This window comes from Oryctolagus cuniculus, chromosome 13 (genome assembly GCF_964237555.1).
Source record: "Oryctolagus cuniculus chromosome 13, mOryCun1.1, whole genome shotgun sequence".
Classification (NCBI taxonomy): Eukaryota; Metazoa; Chordata; class Mammalia; order Lagomorpha; family Leporidae; genus Oryctolagus; species Oryctolagus cuniculus.
The window spans coordinates 45724840-45748785 of NC_091444.1; the positions used below are offsets into that span (position 1 = coordinate 45724840).

A 23946-nucleotide genomic window follows, 5' to 3' on the forward strand; every position below is an offset into this window, starting at 1 on the left:
GTCCTTTCTAGCTTGTTCATGATCAGTAAAAAACCTTGATAAGACTTGCTATTTCCATGATAATACTGGAAGCTCTCAAGGATAAGAATAGGCACTTTGACCTTGCTAAAGATAACTTTTGGGGAAGGTAAGCATTTTGTACCCTCTTAGAGGGACTCCCCTTTCCTAATTTTCTACCAGGACTAACGTGACGGCCCACTGACCCTTCTGACTCCTCACACAGTCATCCCCTGACTTCTACTTCAGCCTGGAAAGCTGACTGGGGTCTGAGCAACTGCCGGGCATGGAGCAGGGAAGCCACCTTGGTTCCTTCCTCTCCTCTACTCTCGCAAAGTGCCATGCTCAGCAGCCACACAGTATGCCTCTGTTCTCCTACCAGCATCATACAGTCAAGGCAGTAAATAGCAAAGGACAGATCCCCTGCATCTTTAAACTCTGGGAGTTTTGGGGCTTTAGCCCCAGAGCTACACTCATGCACAATACGTGAGCAAGAAAAATTCATCTAAAGCAATAGCAGTTGGTACCACAAGCCCCAGCATCACTGAAGCTTGTCAGTAGGACAAGGAGGGCAGTCACCCTGTCTCTCTCAGCATCAAGAGCAAGGTACCAGGAAGACTCACACTGTACTCTTTGTGGACCAAAGACACACATCCAAGGAAACCCTTATTCATCTCAGAGACACACTACTATCCTTATGAACTGCAGCAGACTCATCCACTGTGTCACTTATAGACAAAGCTGACACGGATTAAGACAAAAGAAATTAGAGACTACACTTCTGGGTTTACCTGGACCTAAAGCCAAAGCAACAAGCCAAGTGATACCCTGCATTCCAGCTAAACTAAAACCCTTTTCCAATAAAACCTATTCCATAAAGAAGGGACAAGTACACCAGATGGGCAGACACAGGGACAGAGGAGACATGAAGAAGCAAGGTAGTATGACACTTGCAAAGGAACACAATACTCCTTCAGAATTAGATCCTGAACAGAAGGAAATCTTTGAAATGACAGGTAAAGACTTTAAAACAATGATTCTAAGGAAACTCAATGAGATGCAAAAGAATACAGATAGACAAAGATGAAATCAGTGACTGACATGAGTGAAAATTTTACTAAGGATAGTATTCATTAAGAACCAAATAAAGGGCCGGTGCCCTGGCTCAATAGGCTAATCCTCCACCTGCAGCGCCGGCACCCCGGGTTCTAGTCCCGGTCGGGGCGCTGGATTCTGTCCCGGTTGCTCCTTTTCTAGTCCAGCTCTCTGCTGTGGCCTGGGAGTGCAGTGGAGGGTGGCCCAAGTACTTGGGCCTTGCACCAGCATGGGACACCAGGAGAAGCACCTGGCTCCTGGCTTCAGATCAGCGTGGTGTGCCGGCCACAGCACGCTGGCTGCAGTGGCCATTGTGGGGTGAACCAACGGACAAGAAAGACCTTTCTCCCTGTCTCTCTCTCACTGTCCACTCTGCCTGTCCAAAAGAAAAAAAAAAAAAAAGAACCAAACAAAGGATTTGGAAATGAAATCTTCAATCAATAAAATATAAAATATGATTGAGAGCTTTAGCAGCAGAATAGACAAACTGGAGAAATAATTTTTGAACTAGAAATCAACATGAGGAACAATAAAATACTCACAAATACTTAGAAATTAAACAAGATGCTATTGAATGATCAATGGTTCATTGAAGAAATTAAAAAAAGGAAATCAAAAACTTTCTTGAAATATATGAAATGAAAACAGAACATATCAAAATCTGTGCAATACAACAACAGAAGTATTAAAAGAGTTTGTAGCATTAAGTGCTTATATTAAAAAAGAAATGTCTCAAAGATCTCATGATGCAGCTTAAAGACTTAGAAAAACAAGAACAAACTAAACTCAAAGTCAGCAGGAGGCAAGAAATAATAGGGGTAAAAGCAGAAATAAGTAAATTGAAACTGATAGTAATACAAAAGATCAACAAAAGAAAAAAGTTGTTTTTTTGAGAAGATAAATAAAATAGCTAAACCTCTAGCAAGGCTAACAAGGAGAAAAAAAGAAAAACCTCAAATAAAGTTAGAGTTGAAAAAGGAGGCATTACAATTGACACCACTGAAATACAAAGGATCATAAGCAACTACTCTGAGTAACTATATGCTAATAAACTGGAAAAACTCAAAGAAAAGGATAAATTCCTGGATTTATATAACCTACATGGTTAAATAAAGATGGCATAGGCATTAGTATAGAGGACAGCTTCTTAGACAAGATGGCCCCAAACCACAGGCGACAAAAGCAAAACTGAACAAATGAGATTATATCAAACTCAGATTTTTACAGCAAAGGAAATGATCGATAGACTTTAGAGATATACAATAGAATGGGAAAAAAATTTCAGACCATCTAACTGACAAAGGATTAATATCCTAAATGTATCAGCAACTTAAGAAACTCAACAACAAAACACCAATCATTCCAGTTGAGAAATGAGCAAGGGACTTCAACAGACAGTTCTCAAAAGAAGAAATACAAATGGCCTAACAAATATATGAAAAAATTGCTAGCCATCAGAGAAATGTAAGTCAAAACCACAATTACATATCATGTCAGACCTGTCAGAATGGCTAAAATCCAAGACAGAGAATAACAAATGCTAGCAAGAATATGGACAAAGGGGAACATTTATGCATTGTTGGTGGGAATGTACATTAGTGCAACCACTGTGGAAATAGTGTGAAGGATTCTTAAAAAACTAAAAATAGACTTTCCATATGATCCAGCAATCTCACTACTAGGTATATACCCAAAAGACTTGGACACAATATATCAAAGAGATAGCTGCACCACCATGTTCATTACAGCACTGTTCATAATAGCAAAAAAATTTACAATCAACCAAGACGTCCATCATCAGATGAATGGACAAAGAAAAATGTGGTATACATATACACAATTAAATATTTTTGAGATATAAAAGAAATGAAATTCTACCATTTGCAGCAAAATATATGCCACTGGAAGACCATCATGTTGAGTGAAATAAGCTGGACTCAGGAAGACAACCAATGTTCTCCCTTGTACATGGGAAATAAAATTTTTAAAAAATCACTAAAGAAAGAAGAAAGAAATGTCTGTGTGTGTCAGTATTGCTGAAAATAGTTTTGTAAAACATTGTTTTATAAAATTGTCAAACCAGTGGTTAAGAATGTTATACTGTTATAGTATTAATGATCTATTATTACTTTAAAATTTACTGTATATGGGCGAAACAGTCATTTTTCCATTCAATTAATATTTATAGCCATTGTCTATATTCCCACTAACCTAGGTTCTTTTTGCTTTTTACTTGTTAAACTTATTATTTAATGAAATATTAAGCCTTTTTACAGTAATGTAAGTCTAAAATATGCTATGTCAAAAACTAAAAAGGGTAGAGAAGAAAAGAGTGTACAAGTAAGATAGGAGAAGGGAGGGAGGAAGGGAATATCATTTTGTTCTTTTTAAAATTTTTATTTAAGTTATACAAGTTTCATGTATTTCATATATACAGATTTAGAAACATAGTGACACTTTTCCCTCTTATGTTGCCCATGCTCCACCCCTTACTTAATTATTGAATAGTTAATACTACACTAAGGAAAGACAGTTCAACAAATAGTATGAAGAGACAAAAAAAAAAACAAAACTGTTTCTCTACAGAAGAGACAAGGACTGTAAACAGTCATCAAATTTCCAAATGTCTATTTCAGTCCAATATATTACATTTCAGGCACTCAGTTACCTCAGATCAGAGAAAACATATGATATCTGTCTTCTTGGGATTGGCTTATTTCACTAGGTATAATGGTTTCCAGTTGTATTCATCTTGTTGGAAAACACAGGATTTCTTTTTTTTTTTTTTTTAAACTGAATGGTAGTCCACAGTGTATATATACCATAAATTCTTTATTCAGTCAGCAGTTTTTGGACAGCTAGGTTGATTCCATATCTTAGCTATTGTGAATTGTGCTGCAGTGAAGATAGAGGTACAGATAACTCTTTCATATGCTGATTTCTTTTGGTTTGGTAAATTCCCAGGAATGGGATGCCTGGATCATATGGTAGGTGTATATTCAGATTTCTGAGGTATCTCCATACTGTTTTCCACAGTGGCTACACCACTTTACATTCCCACCAATAGAAGATTAGGGTACCTTTTTCCCCACATCCTCACCAGCATTTGTCCTTTGTTGATATTTGTATCTAAGCCATTCTAACAGGAGTGAGGTGAGACCTCAGCGTGATTTTGATTTTCAGTTCCCTGATGGCTAGTGATCCTGAGCATTTTCTCAAGTATCTCCTGGAATTTCCTCTCTCGAAAAATACCAGTTCAAGCCCTTTGCCTATTTCTTAATTGGATTGTCCGTTTTGTTGCGGTTGAATTTCTTGAGCTCTTTAAAGATTCTGGATGTTAACCCTTTATCAATTGCATAATTTGCAAATGTTTTCTCCCATTCTGTCAGTTGCCTCTTCACTTTGCTGCGTGTTTCTTTTGCAGTGCAAACACTTTTCAACTTGATGTGATCCCACTTGCCAATTTTGGCTTTGATTGCCTGAGCTTCTGGGGACTTTTCCAAGAACTCCTTGCCAATGCCAATGTCTTGCAGAGTTTCCCCAATGTTCTCTAGTAATTTGATGGTGTCTGGTTGTAGATGTAGGTCTTTGATCCATTTTGAGTGGATTATTGAGTACGGTGTAAGGTATGTGTATAGTTTCATACTTCAGAACATGGAGATCCAGTTTCCCCAGCACCATTTGTTAAAGAGACTATCTTTATAACAGGGACTGATTTTAGCTCCTTTGTCAAAGAAAAGTTGGTTGTAGATGCATGTATTGATTTTTGGAGTTTCTATTCTGTTCCATTAGTCTGCAAGCCTGTTTTGTGCAAATACCAGGTTTTTTGATTATAACTTTCCTATAGTATGTCTTTTTTAACTTTTATTTAATAAATATAAATTTCCAGATTTTAGATTTCCAAATTTTAGATTACAATGGCTTTTCCCCCATAACCTCCCTCCCACCCACAACCATCCCATCTCCCGCTCCCTCTCCCATCCCATTCACATCAAGATTCATTTTCATTTATCTTTATATACAGAAGATCAATTTAGTATATACTAAGTAAAGATTTCAACCGTTTGCACCCACACAGAAACACAAAGTGTAAAATACTGTTAGAGTACTAGTTATACCGTTAATTCACATAGTACAACACTTTAAGGACAGAGATCCTATAGCACTCTGGCCTCAGAATCAACCCTTAAGGCATTCAGATCTGGCTAAAAAGCCCATAGACTATTTCAGGTATAGTATGTCTTTAAATCAAGTATTGTGATGCCTCCAGCTTTGTTTTTGTTGCATAAGATTGCTTTAGCTATTTGGTGTCTCCTTTGTTTCCATATGAATTTCAGCATTTTTTCTATACCTGGGAAGAATGTATTTCGTATTTTGAATGGTATTGCACTGAATCTGTACATTGCTTTTGGTAGTATGGACATTTTGATGATTTTGATTGTTCTAAAAATAAACATGGAAGTTTTCTCCATTTTTTGTGTCTTATTCTATCTCTTTCTTTAGTGTTTTGTAATTCTCATCATAGAGATTTTGACATCCTTGCTTAAATTTATTCCAAGGTATTTTATATATTTTGCAGCTATTGTTAGTGGGATTGATCTTAGAAGTTATTGGCTGGTGCCGCGGCTCAACGGGCTAATCCTCCACCTTGCGGCGCCGGCACACCGGGTTCTAGTCCTGGTTGGGGTGCCGGATTCTGTCCCGGTTGCCCCTCTTCCAGGCTAGTTCTCTGCTGTGGCCAGGGAGTCCAGTGGAGGATGGCCCAAGTACTTGGGCCCTGCACCCCATGGGAGACCAGGAGAAGTACCTGGCTCCTGCCATTGGATCAGCACGGTGCGCCGGCCGCAGCGCGCTGGCCGCGGCAGCCATTGGAGGGTGAACCAATGGAAAGGAAGACCTTTCTCTCTGTCTCTCTCTCTCACTGTCCACTCTGCCTGTCAAAAAAATAAATAAATAAAATAAAATAAGAAGTTCTTTCTCAACTGTGACATTTTCTGTGTATAGAAATACTGTTCATTTTTGTGCCTTGATTTTATATCCTTCCACTTTACCAAACTCTTCGATGAGTTCCCTTAGTCTCTTATTGGAGTCTTTTGGATCCCTTATATATAGAATCATGTCATCTGTATATAGGGATAGTTTGACTACCTTCTTCCCAATTTGTATTGCTTTGATTTCTTTTTCTTGCCTAATGGCTCTGGCTCAAACTTCTAGCACTATATTGAATAGCAATGGTGAGAGTGGGTATCCTTGTCTGGTTCTGGATCTTGGTAGCAATGCTTCCAACTTTACCTCATTCAATAGGATGCTGGCCATGGGTTTGTCATTAATTGCCTTGACTGTGTTGAGGAATGTTCCTTGTATACCCAATTTGCTTACTGTTTTCATCAGGAAAGGATGTTGTGTTTTATCAAATGCTTTCTGCATCTATTGAGATAACCATTTTGTTCTTCAGTTTGTTTATGATGTATCACATTGATGGATTTGTAAATGTTGAACCATCCCTACATATCAGAGATAAATCCCACTTGGTCAGGGTGGATGATCATTCTGATATGTTGTTAGATTCAATTAGCTAATATTTGTTGAGGATTATTGCATCTACATTCATCAGGGATATTGGGCTGTATTTCTATTTTTCTGTTATATTTTTTCTGACTTTGTAATTAAAGTTATGCTGGCATCATAGAAGGAATTTGGAAGAATTTCTTCCCTTTCTGTTGTTTTAAATAGCTTGAGAAGACTTGGAGTTAGTGCTTTTTTAAATTTCTGGTAGAACTCAGTAGTGAATCCATCCAGTCCTGGACTTTGTTGGGATAGTGTTTATTATGATTCAATTTTGTCTTGCTTTATAGTCTCTTTTTAGTTAGATGGGCCAATCATATATCAATTTTGTTTATTTTTTTTAAAAAACCATCTCCTCATTTCATAGATCTTTTGTATTTTTTCTTTCAATTGTGTTTATGTCTTCTCTAATTTTAATTATTTCTTTTTCCTACTTATTTTCAGTGTGGTTTGTTGTTGTTTCTCTAGGTCTTTGAGATGCCATGATAACTCATTTATTTGGTACCTTTACAATTTCTTCATGTAGGCAGTAATTGCTATGAACTTCCCCCTTAACACTGCTTTTGCTGTATCCTGTAAGTTTATTGTCATCTTTTCTTTCCAGAAATATTTTGATTTCTCTTTTGGCTTCTTCTGTGACACACTATTCATTCAGGAGCTTGTTGTTCAGAGCATATGTTCTTGAGTTTCTTGAGTTGTTGATTCCCAGCTTCATTCTATTGTGGTCAGGGGATATTAATTGTGTGATTTCAATTTTGTTTAATTTGCTGAGACTTTTTTTATGGCCTACCATATGCTGTATACTAGAGAAAGTTCCAATCACTGAGAAGAAGAATGTGTATTCTACCACCGTAGGGTAAAAAGTTCTGTAGATATCAATTAGGTCCTTTTGGTCCATTGTGTCGATTGCCTCTGTTTTTCTTTGTTGACTTTCTGTCTAGTTAATCTGTCCATTGCTGAAAGTGGGGTGTTGAAGTCACCTGTTACTATTGTATAGGAATGTATGCCTCCGTTTAGAGCCATTAACATTTCTTTTAAATATCCAGGCACCCCATGATTTTGTGAATATACATTTAATATAATCACATGTTCCTGTTGAATTGATTCTTTAATTGTTATATAGTGACCTTCTTCATTTCATTTAACAGTTTTTTATGTTAAAGTCTATTTTTTCTGATATTAGGATGGCAACACCTGCCCTATTTTGCTTTCTTTTAGCATGGAATATCTTTTTCCATCCTTTCACTTTCAGTCTGCATGTATCTTTTAGGTGAGATGCTTTTCTTGTTGGCAGCAAGTAGATGGGTCTTGTTTTTTAATCCACATAGCCAGTCTTTATCTTTTAATTGTTTTTTTTAAAGATTTATTTATTTATTTTGAAAGTCAGAGTTACACACGCAGAGAGAGAAGGAGATGCAGAGAGAAAGAGAGAGAGAGATGTCTTCCATCCACTAGTTCACTTCTCAGATGGCGGCAACAGCTGGAACTGCGCCAATCTGAAGCCAGAAACCAGGAGCTTCTTCCGGGTCTCCCGTGCAGGTGCAGGGGCCCAAACACTTGGGCCATCTTGTTGCTTTCCCAGGCCATAGCAGAGAGCTGGATCAGAAGTGCAGTAGCTGGGACTCGAACTGGCACCCATGTGGGATGCCAGCACTGCGAGTGGCAACTTTACCCACTATGCCACAGTGCTAGCCCCAACCATTCTTTATCTTTTTACTGGAGAGTTGAGTCCATTTACATTTAAGGTGATTTTTGATAAGTGATGATTTGGCTCTGCCATTTTTCCATAAATATTCCCATTATTTTCTTTGGATTACTTTTGTAATTTTAACCGGGGGAATTTCTACCTTCACATTCTTTCATAATGATGTTTATCTTTCTGTATTTCTGTGTGTAGCACATCCTTAACCATCTTTTGTAATGCTGGACTAGTGGTGAAAAATTATTTCAGTTTCTGTTTGCTATGGAAAATCTTTATTTCACCTTCATTCATAAATGAGAGCTTTGCAGGATACAGTATTCTGGGTTGACAATTTTTTTCTCTTTTAAGTCTTGGACTCTTTCTTGCCATTCCCTTCTAGCCTGTAGGATTCTGATAAGTCAACTGTGAGTCTAATTGGAGATCCTCTGAAAGTAATCTAGCATTTTTCTTGTGTGCATTTTAGAATCTTTTATTTATGTTTTACTATAGAAAGTTTGACTGCAGTGTGTCATAGTGAAGATTTTTTTCTGGTCAGTCTGTTAAGAATTCTGTGTATCCTATCTTTCTCCAAATTGGGGAAGTCATCTGTAATTATTTCACTAACTATGTCTGCTATTCTCTTTCCACACCTTCAGGAACTCCTAAGACCCATATGTTGATTGATTTGATAGTATCCCATGAATCTCCAACATGAATAGTATCCCATGAATCTCCCAAGTTTTTAATTTATTGATTTTTTTGTCTGACTATAAGATTTCCAAAGATTAGTCTTCTAGTTCAGATATTCTTTCTTCTGCCTCACCAAATCTGCTGGTAAGCCTTTCCACCACATTTTTTTATTTGATCTATTGAATTCTTCATTTCTAATATTTCATTTTTATTTCTCCTTAAAATTTCAATTTCATGGGAAAGTTTTCATTTATGTCATGTATGGTTTTCTTTAGTTTGTGGATTTGCTTCTGATCACTTTTGAGTAATCCTGTGATTAATTTTTTGAATTCCATTTCTGGCATTTCCTCAATCTGTTCATCCTCACATTCTAATACTGAAGTGTATGTGACTTTGAGGGGGTTCATGATGTATTCTTTATTCTTCTTTCTTGAGATTCTGCTTTTGCTTTTAGACATTTGTGGAACTGATTTTTTTCCCCTCTGATGGCTTTTATAACTTGAGCTATGCCTCTGTAACTTAGTAGATTGCCTGCACTTTCAGTGAATACCAAGAGGTATGTGGTGGGTGTGACCAGGGAGCTCTAGTCAATTCTCCAAGGTGGACGAGTATCCAGGGTTAACACCCAAGTTAGGCATGGTAGATCTCAATGCCTGGGTATTAGCCCCCAGTGTGTTCAACACACCTGTGCCTTTGAATGAACTGCACAAATGATCTGTCCAGTCTTCACAAAGTGTGATTACCACTGAAATGACTTGCAGTAGGCAACCAAGAAGATCCAGGCTTGTGGTTTTCCCAGACCCCCAGCAACCACCGAGTTCCCACAGTCTCAGCACACAAGGTTCCCAGAGTTGCTGTGTGGAGGGATTTCATTCTGCCTTGCCAGCCTGTCCAGTCAACAGAGAGAAAAATGTTCCCCAAGTCAGCTCCACCTAGGTATATTAATCATGGGAGGCTGTGGACCTCACCACTCTACATCGTTGTCCAGCCACCTCCTCGCCAGTCTCAAAATCAGTTGGGACTGTGGATTGTTCCCTCTGATAGAATCTCTGGGTCACATGCGTACACAAGACCCAATGCCACCAGTACTGCTGAAAAGATGGCATCCTGTCTCAGGCACACACACAAAGGCTTCTGCAGTGCCCAACCAAACCAAAAATGGTGCCTGCACTTTCTGAGTCTGGCAGTGGGTGCTGGTTTGGGAAAGTTGGGAAGTTGCAAGATAAACAGACCCCCTCTACTTCCTATGTGTCTGCAGGCAACTGCTAGCAATTGCTAGCCTCCAGGGATCCAGTCCAGACTCACTCAGTACTCGTATCACCACGAGTTGCTGTAGTCTGATCTCACTTTTGTCTCCAAGCCACCGCCCACTCCTGCTCAAGGCTGCTGCAGTTCTATCATTATGTTCTTAGAATTGTATCTACAAATCACATTGAATATGTTAAAAGCTAATTAAAAATTTTTTAAAAAGACAAAACTTTTTTCAAAAAGACCATTATTATAATAATATTTAGATTATTTATTGGCTAAAGTTTGTGCATAGTTAATAAGTGCTTAATTGTCCTTACTATGTCCTGATACAGATCCCCATGGGCTCTCTGTCCTAATTAGATATACTGAGAGAGTAGATTACATGTTGCCTCCTGAGAAGTGTGACTCCAGGGTTCAGAGATTCCCATTAGACTGAATGATTCTTATTTATAGGTGTTGCCTCTAGTCATTATTCTTATGCTTAGTTTCTCATATTTCTTAATATTAATGACTCTTAGAAGACCTAGTGTAACTGGAAAGTGCTTTAGGCATAGACTCACTAGAAAAGTATCACATAATTTTATGCCCAGCTTTAGCTTCTGAATCAGTGCTTTCTTGGATATTAAGCTGGACAAGAGGAGGCTATCGCTAGTCAATTATGTATCATGGTTTGCAAAATAGATACTGTTAGGCAGGAAATATTGCCCTCAAGAGTTTAGTACTGTAGTCACCACTGGATTGGGAGCCACAAGTAGCAATCCTATGTATTGGGAAGAATGTTGAACTTGAATTTTTAAAATGGATTCAGTTCTTTTTCCCTCAGAATTAAAAATATACCATTGAATAAATCATGCCACTTCTGTCAGTTTTATAATAAGTCAGATTTGAAATGAAAAAAATTGAAAAACTGAGACCTAACTAGTCTTGCTAGTCACTAAGCAATTACTCCCAATTTCAATTCGTCTTGTAGTAACAGAAGGTTAAGTTCCTAAACAATACTTTAATCATGTCACTCCTCTGCTGAGAATTACTGACTGATTTCCCTGTGCCTTGTAGATGAAATTCAGACATCTTTGGTGTTTCACTTCATTTCATCCATATGTTCGTTAAATGGACACATGGTAACATTTTAGGCCACAATGATCCAAACATAAGTACTCTAAACCTCGTGCCCTTTTGTAGGAAGCTTGAGTTGGTAGTAAAGATATCCCTACAAATAAATAATTCTAAAGCAGAACATAATATGTGAAATAATATAATGATAAACCAGTATTATTAGGCTCTCAAAGGAAGAAATAATTTAATAATAATGATAATAAATAGCTATCATTTACTGATAATATGCTTTGGACATGTAAATAATAACATCCACTTTTTGTATTACCTTTATGTATAAAAATGCTCTACTGAAGTTAATATTATCTTTCTTTTGCAAACGATATAACTCAGAAAAATGACTCCAAAATCACATAATGATAAGTGGGATTTGCAAATTTCTCTAAATGCAATATTCATACCCCAGTTTATTAGTTGTCTCTGTCATAACAAATTATCATAAATCTAGTAGCTTAAAATAATACAAATTTTTATCTGGCAGGTTTGTAAGTCACAATTCTTACTGAGTTTCATTGAGTTCAATAGTATTGGGAAGCTGTAGGAGAAAATCCACTTTTTGTTTTGTTGGTGTCCCATTGTTGACGGAATTCAGGTCCCTGAGCTTGTGAAATGGAAGTCCCACTTTCATATTGGATAACAGCTGAGGAACACACCAGTTTTCAGAGACCCCACATAATCCTTAGCCAGTGGCCCCTTTGCTCCATTTTCAAATCCAGTGCGTCAGATGCCCTTCATAATTTGAATCTTTTCTGCCTGTTTTCCAGGTTCTGTCCTTTTCTTATCACTATGCTTTTTTTCCTATTTCATTTATAAGGATTTTTTATAGATTGGCCCCTCTTAGTTAATCTGGGATATTATTTCCACCCAGTAGCATCAGATTTAATCGTATTTTCCAAATCCCATCTTTTTGGCCATTCTGTTCATAGTCAAAAAGTTTCACAACATGGGAACGTTTGGTGATTCATTATTTAACCTCCCAAACATGGGTTCTTTGTATTTCCAAGACAGTGAAACTGCTAAAAAGTTTAATACTGGAATCTGATGGAAAAGTAGCCATTTAACAGAGAAAGAAGACTTTATTAAAGCCACGAAGAACATAATAAAGCACTAAGGTACATAAATGCCCATGTGCGTCTAGGCAATGGAGAGAAATCTGTTGTGAGAAATGGATGACATAGTGAAGACTTGATAAAAATGCCAGGAAGATGGGGTTGGGCTGGTTTGTGAATGTCTTTCAATGGTATGCTCAGAGTTCAGACTAAGTCTAACTGAAGATGGAGCATGAGGAGCTGTGTTAAGTAGCCAACAGCTGAGGGTCCTCTTTGGTTGCATTTCCTCTTTTTTTTTTTTTTTTTTTTGACAGGCAGAGTGGACAGTGAGAGAGAGAGACAGAGAGAAAGGTCTTCCTTTGCCGTTGGTTCACCCTCCAATGGCCGCCGCGGCCGGTGCACCTTGCTGATCCGAAGGCAGGAGCCAGGAGCCAGGTGCTTTTCCTGGTCTCCCATGGGGTGCAGGGCCCAAGCACCTGGGCCATCCTCCACTGCACTCCCTGGCCACAGCAGAGGGCTGGCCTGGAAGAGGGGCAACCGGGACAGAATCCGGCGCCCCGACCGGGACTAGAACCCGGTGTGCCGGCGCCGCTAGGCGGAGGATTAGCCTAGTGAGCCGCGGCGCCGGCCTTGCATTTCCTCTTATTCTTGAAGTTTAGAGTGAGAAGATAGGATTTTGAGTTCTGGCTCTAATGCTGATGTGTTCAGTTCCTACATGGTTGCTTTAAAAGTTTTGTGCTGAATAAGTATGACAATATATACATGTCCATAATCATATACATGTGTGCATACATATTTTATACATGCACACATACATGAAATTATTTTTATAAATTATCAAGTACTATAGAAATATGAGTTTGGGTGTTAAGCAAGACTGATTTAATTCTTATCCCTTATCCACAAGAATGTTATGAGAATCATTCCCCTTATTATTCATGCCACTTTTATTTGCTGGAAAAGAATTTTGTTTTCTGTGTTTGATGACTATCGTGCTTCTAAGTCAGTTTAGCACCCATTCCTGTAGAGCCATCACTGGTGACCCCATTGCTGTGTTGTATAGGATTGTAGATCCTATACAACATTAATCCTGTACAACATTCACTTATGTCATTCAGTTCTCTCAGCACATATAGAATAATATTAGTAGTAGTAGTAAACCTTTAATATAACTGAATATGTGGTTGTTGTTTATGGACTCCATTAAGACAAAGACATATTCTTTCACTCTTGTCATCGCTTAATTTCTCTGTTTGAGCTAAGATTTTATACAATGAGCTAGAATTAAAAAGAACGCTAAGTTCAGTGTTAGGTTCACCTGGATCTAAATCCCAGCTTTGCCATATACTAGGAATGCAAATTTGTACAAGTTAATTAATATAAGTGTAAAATATAGTACTTATATTTATTATTGTGGAAATTAGAGATAATGTGTATATCTGGTTTAGCAGTTGACATTCAATTATTTTAGCTGTGAAAATGGAAGTGGTGATTATTAATGATTTTTTAAAGACTTATTTATTTGAAAGACAGATTTACAGAAGAGGTAGAGGTAGAGGTAGAGAGAGAGAGAGAAGTCTTCCATCTGCTGGTTCACTCCCCAGATGGCAACAACCTTTGGGGCAGAGCCGATCTGAAGCCAGGAGCCAGGAACTTCTTAGTCTCCCACATGGGGCCAGATGACCAAGGACTTGGGCCATCCTCCGCTACTTTCCCAGCTGCATTAGCAGGGAGCTGGGTCAGAAGTGGAGCATCCAGGACTCGAACCAGTGCCCAAAGAGGATGCTAGTGCTTCAGGCTGAGACTTCAAGCTGCCGCACCACAGTGCTAGCCACTGTTTTTGTTTTTAATCAAAGCATAAGTTCAATTAACTTTGCTTTGATGTGGTAATTTAAGTAGGGATTACTCTTTATTGAAGTATCTTATGAATCATTTACTTATATTTCAAAAGAGCCTTGATAGTGAAGTATTAATAGTGCTAATGACAGTTTTAGTGATAGAAAAAAATGGTTTAAAGGAACTGATTAATTATATTCCTGTGGTTATTCATGCCACTTAATTATACCACAGACAATCTGAAGACAATATAGAGGGATTTTATATGGCTTCTTCATTTATGTGTTACTAAATTTGTGACTAAATAACAATTTATTTTAAGCTTAGGTTATCCTAATTACCACAATTCCTTTAGCCTATTCAAAGTAATGTAGGACCTCCTCCCTTTTTATACAAATGTACATACAGATGGTTACTCATCAATAGCTTCAAGCAAAATTTAGCAATATTTTCTCTAGAGAGAAATAGAAATGGCAGAAGAATCAATATATACCAGTGGATCAGATGCTATGATAGCATGTCTTGATTGGTTTATAGACTTGAAAACATTTAGACTTCTTTCCAATTCAAGTTTTTCTATCCATATAGCAAGGATCCTGTTTTCTGCCTCTAACATGGAACTGTGATGAGGCCAATATAAAATGCTTACTCAAGTTTTACAAAATAAAGCATTTATATTATTTAGTATGATGCTAATTTTTCTTTTTATAAATAAAAATATAACTTTATTCCACCTCAAATTTTCCCCAATCCTCATTTCAGTAAGCAGATCATGTAACCAATATCTCATTCCAAATCCTAAAATCAAATCTTGATTTTTCTTTCTGATTTTCTAATTATCCACCTTAAGTTTACCAAAATGATTCTGGGCTATACATTAAAAATACTTCAAATTTTAACCACTTCTCAATAACAACACTGGGACTCAAATAATAATTACAGTTCATATTTGCTGAATATTGAGTATATTCCAGGAACTACTTATAATAACTGTAGTTCACACCTACCTCATTGCCCAACTGGCTACTCTAATAGTCTGCTCACTGGTCTCATATTTGTTTTTAATTTTCTTTATTTAATGAAAGTGGGAGGGGGAGAGAGAGAGGGAGAGAGGGAGAGAGAGCGCTCCAATCTGCTGGTTTACTTTCCAAATGCCCTCATTAGTCAGAGTTGGGTCAGGCTGAAGCCAGGAGTCAGGAACTCAACCTATGTGTCTCCTGTAAATGGCCAGAATCAAAGTTCTTGAGCCATTACCTGTTTACTCCCAGAGGGTATGTTAGCAGGAAGCTGAATTAGAACATATCTTGGACTTGAACCCAGGGACCCTTATGTGGGATGCAAACACCCATGTGGCATCTCAGCCAATGTGTCGGTACCTCACTGATAGAAATATACATGCTGCTCTCTGCAGTCCACTCTCCATATGACAATCAAATATTTTTGTGTTTTCAGTCATCCCAAGATTCTAGGTTAAAACTTACAGTGGGTCCCCATTCAGGGTAAAGTTACAAGGGGACTGCAGAGCCTGAGTGCTGAATGCCCCTCTTGATGCAGCACCTTGCTCTCCACTAGGATGAAGCCACATGTGTTTCGTGATCTCCTTTCAAAACTCTCAAGTCTTTCCTCCTACACTTGTAATTCCTGTCACTGCTTTGCATGTTTTTCTCCTTGCTCTATTCAAGGTTCTGTGTTCAGATATGTACTTCTTTAATGATGCCTACAGAGAACCCCCGTCCACTCACACTCCCCTTTACTGTCATTCCCTCTATACGATCATTATATATATATATATATATATTTACATTTTTTGACAGGCAGAGTGGACAGTGAGAGAGAGACAGACAGAAAGGTCTTCTTTTTCCGTTGGTTCACCTCCCAGTGGCCGCTGCGGCTGGCACTCTGCGCTGATCCAAAGCCAGGTGCTTCTCCTGGTCTTCCATGCGGGTGCAGGGCCCAAGGACTGAGGCCATCCTCCACTGCCTTCCTGGGCCACAGCAGATAGCTGGCCTGGAAGAGGGGCAACCGGGACAAAATCCGGCACCCTGACCAGGACTAGAACCCGGTGTGCTGGCGCCGCAGGTGGAGGATTAGCCTATTGAGCCGCGGTGCCAGCCCGATCATTATATTTTTTCTTCACTGGTGAACAAACACTGTGAAGACAGCTACTTTTTTAACCACTCTATCCCTGTCCCAGAGTAATATGCCTAGAATCAAAGCAGTCATCATTAATTTTTTATTGTGTAAAAGAATCAGTGAGATAATGACATGAAAACTCATCTGATACCTTTGGTCTTATTGAAAACTTAATGTGAAATTTGGTTCCCTTAGCTGTAGGTTACTTTTTTTTTCAAAGATGTATTTTTTTATTTGAAACTGAAGGATGCAGATGGAGAGAGAGAATATATTCTATCCGCTCATTCATTTGTTAAGTGATCACAGCAGATAAGTTGGGCTAGTCTGAAGGTAGGATCCAGAAACTCCATCTTGGTGTACCCACATGGCAGGCAGGGGTCCAAGCACTGGGGCCTTCTTCCTCTACTTTTCCAGGCAAATTAGCAGGAAACTGGATTAGAACCAGTAGAGTTGGGACTCTTTGTCAAGAGGACTGGGTTTCTCATAAACCAATAACGTGGCTTCAACTTACAACCACTACCTTTTAAATTCTTTATGCCTTCCCCTTATAAAACTGCCAGCTATTTTGTGGCCCAATTATTTTAACTCTGTAGCACCATCTTTGCATTCTACATTTATATCTGGATTCATTGGAGAAGTCCTTTATCTACTCATTACATGAATTTTCTAGTTTGGCTGCTTCAACTCTTACTAAAAGGAAATAAAACATAAAAATATTAATAACATTTATCTATGCTAATCTCTCCAAGCCCTGTTTATCCAGTCTTTGATACTTAAAATGAGATCTTCATGCTTTATGACCCCAAACCACTTGTATTTAATTCAAGGGGCTGAAACTAGCCAGGTGAAATTCTTAGTAGTTCTGACCAGGTTGACTCCTAAACCTCTTTTATCTTTATATTTTGTTGGAAGATTCTCCATGCTGTGGCATGCCCAGGCCCCAGTGTTCATGAACCTTGCTGTTTGTTCAGTGCTTCAAGTATGCTTCCATTTTTCCTTCCCCTATCAAGCAGAGAACAATCATACTCTTCTCATCATCGTCTTTAGAGTCATAAGTGATCCAGCCACAAAGTGAGGGTATGGTGTCTTGAATTTCACAGTTCAGATGGAGAAATGAAATTAGGATTTTAGCCTTCCCTAGAAGGTAATGGACTGAGTTTACCATGTTACCTACTTTGCAATATGAGATACATTTCGTATTTTTAGAGCAACATAATAAATCTTTGCTTAAAATATTGAAAATGCCTATTTTGAGAAAACTGAATAGTTTCTGTCAGTAATGAAAACAAAGAAATCCACACTGTTTGTCAGTCTTACTAGAGTAGATGGATCGTCATTGATTACTTTTGTGTCTAATCTTAGTGTTGCTATCTCAGATTTCCTCTATTACACACAGCCCTGACCTGTCAACCTCTTCCAACAACCAAAATGGCAACTCATCTTCCAGCCAACCACTTCCTAGACTGCTCTTACTCACTGGTACATCTATGTATCTCTATTCATTCATGCATTTTTTGTTTACCCAGAAAACTGAGAGTACTTTCTAAGTATAGTCATACATTGCATAACAATGTCTCCATCATCAGCAGACTGAATAGGTCATGGTGGTCCCAGGGTGTTATAATGGGGAACTGAGAAATTCCTCTCATTTAGTGACATCACAGCAGGCCTAGAATCACAGCACAGTGTATTACTCACAGATTTGTGATGTTGCTAGTGTAAAACAAACCTGCATTGCTGTTGAATTAAAGTATAGCACATACAATTATGTATAGTACAGAAAAAATTTTGCTGATTTATTCATTTACTGTGCTTTTAATTATTTTACTGTGTACTCCTTCTACTTGTAAAAAATTACCGCAAAATGCCTCAGGCAGCTCCTTCAGGAACTGTCCAGAAGAAGGCATTGTTATCAAGAGATGACAGCTGCCTAGTGTTCCTGCCCATTAAGTTCTTCCAGAGGGGCGTGATGTGGAGGTGGAAGACAGTGATACTGAGGATCCTAACTCTGTGTGGGCCTGGGCTAATGTGGATCTTTATGTCTCAGTTTTAAACAAAAAAGTTTGAACAGTAAAAGAAAACTGAAAAAATTTAAAATAGACGATACCACAAGCCCTGGGCTAGCCTGCTGCCCAAGCTTAGTAGGCTCTACCAGCTGTGATGTTTGCACATTGACAGCGATCACCTAATGACATATCTCTCACAGCGTATCTGTGTAACCACTGTACATATCAATTTCTGTCCCCCATGGGCATTTCAAACTACTGATAGAAAGAATCATTCTGCAAAGAATTGTGCAAACAGATAGAATACTACTGTAAAAATCCTGTGATGAATGGCCTGGGGCCACCAGAGGCTATAGTAGAGAAATTTGCCAATGAAGACTTCTTAAGAAAGTGGAAATTTAGTTGAAATCTGCAAGAACTTCTGAGAGAGGGAACAAACATATGCAAAAGAGACTGGTGTGGGGGCAAGTGCCCTTGGCACAGTAGGTTAATCCTCCACCTGCAGTGCCAGCATCCCATATGGATGCTGGTTCTAGTCCTGACTGCTTTTCTTCCAATCCAGCTCTCTGCTATGGCCTGGGAAAGCAGTAGAAGATGGCCCAAGGCTTGGACCGCTGCACCAGCATGGGAGATCAGGAAGGAAGACCTTTTTCTTGTCTCTTCCTCTCACTATCTGTAACTCTTCCTCTCAAATAAATAAATTATATTTTTTTAAAAAAGAGTGTGGAGCTGGAGGCAGGTGACCTAGCACATGTAAAGTGAATGATTGAAGTGGTATGATGAAGATAATGGTGTCTCTGTGAGGGGAGTTGACGGGAAGCCGACAGAGATGTGAGACTGGAAAAATAAGCAGACCACAGACTATGGATTAATTCTATGTCATATTAATGAATGAAATATTTACCTTAACTCTGATAGGAAACCAGTAAGGCTTTGACGCAGAATGGTGGTCTAATTTTTATTTTGAAACTATCACTCTTGGGATAGGCATTGTGATGCAGCAGGTTAAGGCACTGCCTACAATGCCTACATCCCATATGAACTTTGGTTCAAGTTCTGACTGTTCCACTTCTGATTCAGCTCTGTGCTTATACACCTGGGAAATCAGCAGAAGATGGCCCAAGTACTTGGATCCCAGCCTCCCATGTGAAAGACTTGAATGGAATGCTAGGCTACTGGCTTTGACCTGGCCCAACCTTGGTCCTTGCAGCATTTGGGGAATGAAATAGTAGATGGTGGAAGATCAACCTCTCTCTCCCTGTCTCTTTCTCTCTGGGTGTTACTCTGCCCTTCAAATATATAAATACGTATCGGGGCTGGTGTTGTGGCATAGTGGTTAAAGCAATTGTCTGCGATGCAGGTATCCCAGATGGGTGCCAATTTGAGTCCTGGTTGCTCCACTTCAATTCAGCTCCCTGCTAATGGCCTGGTCTAGGAAAGTAGTGGAAGATAGCCCAAGTACTTGGGCCTCTGCACCCATGTGGGAGACCCAGAAGAAACTCCTGGCTCCTGGCTTTGCCCTGACCAGCCTTGGCTGTTGAGGAGTTAACCAATGGATAAAAGATGCCCCTCCCCTTCCCGTGTGTGTATATATATATATATATGTGTGTGTGTGTGTGTCTTTTCTTCTCTCTCTGTAATTCTGCCTTTCAAATACATAAATTTTAAAATAAATATTAAAACAAAAAAGAAACCATGACTCTGGTTACAATGTAGGACATGAATTTTAGGACATGATATTCCTTATGTCTGTGTTTCTAAACAGAGACTTGCTTTTCCCTTAATTTTTTTGGCCACCTGGAGTAGTGGTATTCAGTGGTCCACATCCCATGAACCACTGTGTTTGCTCATTCCAGATTGATGCTTATCAGAAGCACTCAACCTCACCTGAGTTACTCAACTTTCAATTCGTTTCTGCATTTTCTTTATCTTAGCATGAGCCTCTAGCAAGTGTGATTCTTTGTTCTCATGCTATTTTTAATTAAAAAAGGTCTTTATTTAAATGCACACAGTATTACCAAAATTAACCATAAATTTAAAAGTCCATTTTCTTCAGACTTCTGTCCTTACGTTTCTATTTCCAGATACACTACTAACTTTTTCTGAAATGTTTGAAAAATACACTGGCATGTATGCATGTTGTGTCAGTGTGCATTCTTTCTTTGTGTGTGCAAATAGTAGAATCATTCACTGTGCCTGTCATTTTTCACCAATAATTCTCAATTTCATATGCCAAAATAAATTTCTAGTGTGTCAAAAGTTCAAAAATGCACCAAAGGGGAAACTTGTTGAAGTGAAATGGACACTATGAGAAACAGTGACTTGATCAGCTCTTGTCCTGACAGATGATGTTCAATGTAATACTTTATCCATTTTAGTATTTTTTTTTGTTCTAGTACCATTGGTTGAACTCTGTAATTAACACACAATTATTCTTAGGTGTTTAAATTTAACTGAAAAGTGATCCCTGTTAGGAATTTGGAAAACATTATGTTGAGTGAAATAAGCCAGTCCCAAAGGGACAAATACCACATGTTCTCCCTGATAGGTGACAACTAACTGAGCACCAAAAAGGAAACCTGTTAAAGTGAAATGAACACTATGAGAAACGGTGACTTGATCAGCCCTCGCCCTGACTGTTGATGAACAACTTAATATGTTATCCCTCTTAGTATTTTTTTGTTTGTTCTACTTAATACTTTTGGTTGAATACTGTAATCAATACACAATTCTTCTTAAGTGCTGAAACTTAACTGAAAAGTGATCGCTGATAAATATAAGAGTGGGAATAAGAGAGGGAAGAGATGTGCAATTCGGGACATGCTCAAGTTGACTTGCCCCAAACGGTAGAGTTAGAAACATACCAGGGGATTCCAATTCAATCCCATCAAGGTGGCATGTACCACTGCCATCTCACTAGTCCCAGTGATCAATTTCTGTTCACAATTGATCATAATGATAGGACTAAGAACCAAAGGGATCACATAAACAAGAATAGTGTCTGCAAATACTAGCTGATAGAATAAAAAAGGGAGAGAATGATCCAACATGGGAAGTGAGATACACAGCAGACCCATAGAATGGCAGATGTCCTAAACAGCACTCTGGCCTCAGAATCAGCCCTTAAGGCGTGCGGATCCGGCTGAAAAGCCCATGAGAGTATTTCAGGCATGGAAAGCCAAGACACTCTGGGGGAAAAAAAAAAAAAAAAACCTAAATGAAAGATCTCCACAACTGAGATCCCAGTGGAAAGAACGGGTCATCAAAGAAGGAGGTACCTTTCTCTGAAGGGAGGAGAGAACTTCCACTTTGACCATGGCCTTGTCTAAATATGATCAGAGTCGGTGAACTCAGGGGGCTTCCATAGCCTTGGCAGCTCATGACAAGAGCCTAGGTTGATTACTGATGCCATAAACAAGAGTGTCAATTTGTTAAGTCAACAACAGGAGTCACTGTGCACTTACTCCTCATGTAGGATCTCTGTCCTTAGTGTGCTGTACATTGAGATTTAATGCTATAACTAGTACTCAAACAGTATTTTTCACTTTATGTTTCCGTGTGGGAGCAAACTGTTGAAATCTTTACTTAATGTATGCTAAACTGATCTTCTGCATATAAAGAGAATCGAAAATGAATCTTGATGTGAATGGAAGGGGAGAGGGAGTGGATAAGGGGAGGGTTGTGGGTGGGAGGGACGTTATGGGGGGGAAGCCATTGTAATCCATATTCTGTACTTTGCAAATTTATATTCATTAAATAAAAGTTAAAAAAAGTTCAAAAATGTTTAGAAAAAGAGGGAAAATCATACAGTTATGTAAAATTTATATGGGAAAGCTCATTTTAATATTGGATCATCAAAACCATAAAAGGAAAGATTGACAAATTTAACTGCATAATTTTGTTAAAATGATTGTGGTTTTATGATAATTTAGCTCCAGTTCTGTCTCACAACAGCAGGTTCATTTGTGATGTCTTAGGTAAAACCAATTATTAAATACTCAAAGAATCTATCAGTTATACTTGAAGAGCATGAAATATTATATTTTACATTTTTTAGAAATATTTATTTGGCCGGCGCCGCGGCTCACTAGGCTAATCCACCGCCTTGCGGCGCCGGCACACCGGGTTCTAGTCCCGGTTAGGGTGCCGGATTCTGTCCCGGTTGCCCCTCTTCCAGGCCAGCTCTCTGCTGTGGCCCGGGAGTGCAGTGGAGGATGGCCCAAGTCCTTGGGCCCTGCACCCCATGGGAGACCAGAGTAAGTACCTGGCTCCTGCCATTGGATCAGTGCGGTGCGCCGGCCATAGCGCGCTGGCCGTGGCGGCCATTGGAGGGTGAACCAACGGCAAAGGAAGACCTTTTTCCCTGTCTCTCTCTCTCACTGTCCACTCTGCCTGTCAAAAATAAAATAAAATAAAATAAAATAAAAAGAAATATTTATTTATCTTGAAAGTCAGAAATACAGAGAGAGAAAGAGAATCTTCCATATGCTGGGTTATTCCGCAGATAGTTACAAATGCCAGTGCTGCTCCAGGTCAAAGCCAGAAGCTTAGAACTTCATCTGGGTCTCCCACTTGAGTGGCCAAGCCACAAGTTACTTGGGCCATCATCTGTTGCTTTCCCTGGCCATTAGTATAGAGTTGGACTGGAAATGGTGCAGCCAGGACTTGAATCTTTGTCCATACAGGATGTTGGAATTGCTGGGAGCTGTTTTACCCACCTGTACCACAATGCCAGTCCCACATTTTACATTTTTTAAAATCAAAAAAGTTTGCTGGACCATTTTCGTGTTATCAACTATACCTGAGTTTAAAACTTTAGAAAACAATGGCATAAAATTATCCACCTTCTTTCTTTACCTTTGTAAACATAATACACCAGAAACTCAACGGTGTCCAAATTGTTTATCACCAAAATATCTGAAATTTTATTAAGTCAAAGTCATTAGGGAGCATTTGTTTTTACAGATTCCTTTGGATTTCTTTTATGAGTGCTGTCCCAATTCAGAATTGGAGTTAGCTTCATTTTAGCATACGTATATAAATTAGATAATTTTGAAAATTATGAATAAGCCATTCTTTCTGGAAATATATTTTTGAATGAACATGAATGGTAAATTTGTTATTGTAAATTTGTCATGCTGCTCAAGATTGTGAAAAGCACTCTTTGAATATTTGGATTGAAGCCAAATGTAAATGGTTTAAGCTGCCACCTGGGACTCCAGCAACCCATATGGACTCTGATTTGAGCCCTGTCTGCTCCTCTTCTGATCCAGCTCCCTGATAATGTGCCTGGGAAAGCAGCAAGTGGCAGAGGATGGCCCAAATACTTGGGCCCTGGACACTCACGTGGAAGACCCAGATGAAGCTGGCCCAGCCCTGGCCATGGCAGCTATTTGCGTAGTGAACCAGCAGATGGAAGATTCTCTCTCTCTCTTTCTTTCTCTCTCTCTAATTCTACTCTTCAAATAAATAAAATAAATGTTAAAAAACAAAAACTGGACATTTGGATTGTTACTATTTAAATTGA

The 23946-nt window shown here is 38.7% G+C and overlaps 1 pseudogene; it reads right to left on the reverse strand.

The window, feature by feature from the left end:
* Nucleotides 1-223: 223 nt before the first annotated feature.
* The window catches only part of LOC100342566 (RAC-gamma serine/threonine-protein kinase-like), a 106087-nt pseudogene continuing 82364 nt past the window's right edge, over nt 224-23946 (reverse strand).